The sequence below is a fragment of the Xenopus laevis genome, chromosome 7S, assembly GCF_017654675.1.
Source record: "Xenopus laevis strain J_2021 chromosome 7S, Xenopus_laevis_v10.1, whole genome shotgun sequence".
NCBI classification, from domain to species: Eukaryota; Metazoa; Chordata; class Amphibia; order Anura; family Pipidae; genus Xenopus; species Xenopus laevis.
The window spans coordinates 28,358,488-28,362,460 of NC_054384.1; the positions used below are offsets into that span (position 1 = coordinate 28,358,488).

At 40.8% G+C, this 3,973-nt stretch overlaps 1 long non-coding RNA gene across 2 annotated transcripts; it reads right to left on the reverse strand.

The window, feature by feature from the left end:
• Positions 1-240: 240 nt before the first annotated feature.
• Positions 241-2,702, reverse strand: LOC121396259. Of its 2 annotated transcripts, none has more exons than XR_005962920.1 (2): positions 2,592-2,702; positions 241-410 (listed from the first exon to the last, which is right to left on the reverse strand). It is a non-coding gene; the product is annotated as an uncharacterized LOC121396259 (long non-coding RNA). The 2 variants fall into 2 exon arrangements; XR_005962919.1 differs by having other exon boundaries at positions 241-407; positions 2,592-2,696.
• Between the last annotated feature and the right edge of the window lie 1,271 nt (positions 2,703-3,973).

Sequence of the window (3,973 nt, forward strand, 5' to 3'; positions counted from 1 at the left end):
AGGACACACATTGATCGCCAATGATTGGAAGGAACTACAAAATTGCTTTACTCCATAGGCCACAATGTAAGCATTTCCCTTCAAGTCCGTTGCCCCTTTCTTAACATTGGAATTCCATCCACTTCCCACCAGCCTATTTATCCTATACCAGACATTTAGTATATGAAGGTGCTTGATATTGGGGAACACCTATGCTGCATTTGTTTTTTGGTTTGAAGAAGCAAGAGGCTGGCACACGGAGCGATTTAAACCGGGGTCCTACCCCTGGTGTGTTTATTGCATCAAACAACGTTTCGGAGGGCGTTCCCCGTTCGTCAGGTGAAATTCCGCGTGAATTCTTTGCACTGTTTGTTTTTTGGTTACCACTCTCTCCAGGTTACGAGACATCCTTTTTGGGTGGGGGATTCCTGCTAAAGCGATGGAGGATTATTATATTTCTTCTTGCCCCCACAATGACACACTCCATTGTTTGCTAGGCGAGCAAGAGCTTTGAGGGGTAATAAGGAAGGTAGGTGCAAGTTGGGCCACCCTGCCACTGGACCCATGACCCCCCCCCACTCAGTACCAAAGTTCACATGGACATGAACTGGAACAGTAACTTTTGGTCAAGGTCGACTCTTTAAGCAGTTACCTAACTCAACCTAAATCAAATGTATTAGTAGAACTTTTCTGCATTTCTGATGTGTAAATATGAGGCAGTAGGTTAAATCCTTTGGTCAAACACTAGCCGGTCCTAATAAAGGCAATGACAAATGTGTTGCCCCCTGGAAATATGTGCTACTGTCAGGAGAGAATATACTCATGAAATGACCTTCCCCTTCTTTAAATCTTAAATGTTAAAAAACATTGGTGGCTTAGGGCCCTAAGCGTTAAAAACATTGGTGGCCTGGGGTCGTAAAAGTTGAAAACATTGGTCACCTGGGGTCCTAAAAGGTAAAAACATTGGTGACCTGGGGCCCCAAGAGTTAAAAACATTGGTGGCCTGGGGCCCTAAGAGGTAAAAATATTGGTGGCAAGGCACCATAAGAGTTAAAAACATTGGTGACAAGGAGCCCTAGGAGTTAAAAACATTGGTGGCAAGGGGCCCTAAGAGTTAGAAACATTGGTGGCAAGGGGCCCTAAGAGTTAAAAACATTGGTGGCAAGGGGCCCTAAGAGTTAAAAACATTGGTGGCCTGGGGCCCTAAGAGGTAAAATATTGGTGGCAAAGCACCATAAGCCCTAAGAGTTAGAAACATTGGTGGCACGGGGGCCCTAAGAATTAAAAACATTGGTGGCAAGGGGCCCTAAGAATTAAAAAACATTGGTGGCAAGGGGACCTAAGAATTAAAAACATTGGTGGCAGGGGGCCCTAAGAGTTAAAAACATTGGTGGCAAGTGGCCCTAAGAGTTAAAAACATTGGTGGCAAGGGGCCCTAAGGATAAAAAACATTGGTGGTAAAGAGGCCCTAAGAGTTAAAAATATTGGTGGCAAAGCACCATAAGCCCTAAGAGTTAGAACATTGGTGGCACGGGGGCCCTAAGAATTAAAACATTGGTGGCAAGGGGCCCTAAGAATTAAAAAACATTGGTGGCAAGTGGCCCTAAGAGTTAAAAACATTGGTGGCAAGGGGCCCTAAGGATAAAAAACATTGGTGGTAAAGGGGCCCTAAGAGTTAAAAACATTGGTGGCAAGGGGCACAATGAGTTTAAAACATTGCTGGCAAGCGGCCCTAAGAGTTAAAAATATTGGTGGCCTGGGGCCCTTAAAATTAAAAACATTGGTGGCCTGGGGCATAAAGAGCTAAAAACAATTGTGGCAAGGGGCCCTACTACTAATATCCTTATCATCTACAGTGGGGGTATATTATCCCTTATTATACATGAGTGATACTCAGAGTTCCCTGTATAACTGAACCTGCAGCGTTCTGTCTTTTTATGGTAACAAAACTCCTCAATGACTTCTAATATCCTTATCATCTACAGTGGGGATACATTATCCTTTATAATACAAGTAATAAGCAGAGTTCCCTATATAAGTCTGCAGCCTTGTGCCTTTATATGGTCACAGAGCCCGTCAGTGACATCTAGCATCCTTAATCCATATCATTATCCCTTATAATCAATCAGTGATAGTCCCCTGTATAACTCAGCCTGCAACCTTGTGCCTTTATATGGTTATAGAACCCCAGTCCAGCCCCCAAGGCCCACCCCAGATCCACCCAAGCCTACACCACAGTAAAAAGGCCACATAGATATCAGCGCTAAAAACGAAATCCCTCCCACACAAAATTTATAAAAAGCCATTAGTGGGTAAAACAAAAACATTGTTGGCTACGGTCCCACATAACAGTTTTTAAAAATCATTGGCGGTCAGGCCCCCCATAAGTTAATAAAAAAAAAACATTGGTGCCAGGGCCCCCCATAAAAGTTTAAAAGTTAGTGGTCAGGAACCCCAACAAGTTAAAAAAAATCATTGGTGGCCATGGCCCCATAGAATATTTAAAAAAAACATTGGTGGCCAGGGGCCTATATAGTATTAACATAATACATTGTGGACAGGGGTTTAATTAATTAAAAAAACAAAACTCATTTATGTTTAGTGGAACTTACCTTAGACTCCTTTCCTTACTTTGGGTCATTTCGAGGCTTCAGGACTTCAACTTCAGGTCTTTTCATGACTTTGGGTCTTTTTGCAGCTTTGGTCTGTGATTTCAGGTACTGCAAATCAACACATTTGCAGCATTCATTTGAGGGGCAAAGATAGAAAAAAATAATGTTCACCCCAGAAAACCATATAATTTTCAGAAGTAGACATTCCCCTGAATCCAAATTGGGTATGCTTGTCTTTCTACTCCAAGCTGCAAACATTTCGTAAATTTGTGATTTTGGTGACTTTTACAAAAATCACCTCATAACTTCTAACTGGCAGCATCTTATCTACCACATACTATTAGTTACCAAGATAAAACACCCCTTAATATGAAAGCCTGGGGTCCACTGAACCGTTTGATACCCAATGTACATAGGTTTATTGAAGTACATAGCATGTAAAGACACAAAATCTACCTTGTGCATACTTATTTGATGGCTTACACTTACACTCATGTATAAACACTGGCAGTTTTATGTGGAATAAAAGCTACAATTAGGGTGACCCCTGAAAACCATATAATTTAGTAAACTACACATTACGATGACTCCAGAATGGGTGAATATGTATTTCTACTCCAAACTGGGAAACTGCAAAAAAGCAATGTAAGAAAAAAACTGCAATAAAATCATAAAAAAATCAAATAGAATTAGGCAAATCAATAAAAGAACTGATCCGATAGCGTGATCAGAATACTCAAGGCAAAAGTCACGATATGAAATCAACAGTTTAAGGGGGAAAAAAGGGAAAATGATAAAAATTAAAAAAAGCCTTATATGGTCACATACCCCTCCGTGACATCGATTATCCTAATCATTTACAGTAGGGGGTACATTATCCTGTAAAATACATGAGTGATTCTCAGAGTCCCCTGTATAACAGTCTTGTGCCTTTATAAGGTTAGAGAGCCCTTAATGACATCTAATATCCTTACAATTTACAGTGGGGCAATATTATCCTTAAAATATATGAGATACAAAGAGTTGTCCATATATATCACATCCTGTAACTTATGTCTTTATATGGCCAGAGAACCCCATAGTGAAATATACTATCCTCATCATTAACAGTAGTGGGTACCTTATCCCTTATACTGTATATGGCATATGATAAGTGATTATGGCTTAAGAGAGGGGTTACATTATCGCCTATACTACAAAAGTGATACTCAAAGTCCCCTGTATAACACAGCCCGCAGCCATGCGCCTATATATGGTCACAGACCCCCTGACCTCTAATATCCTTATCATTTACAGTAAGGGGTATAATCCCTTACAAAAAGTGAGTGATACCCAGAATTCCCTGAATAACTAAGCCTTCAAATTGTGCCTTTATATAGTCA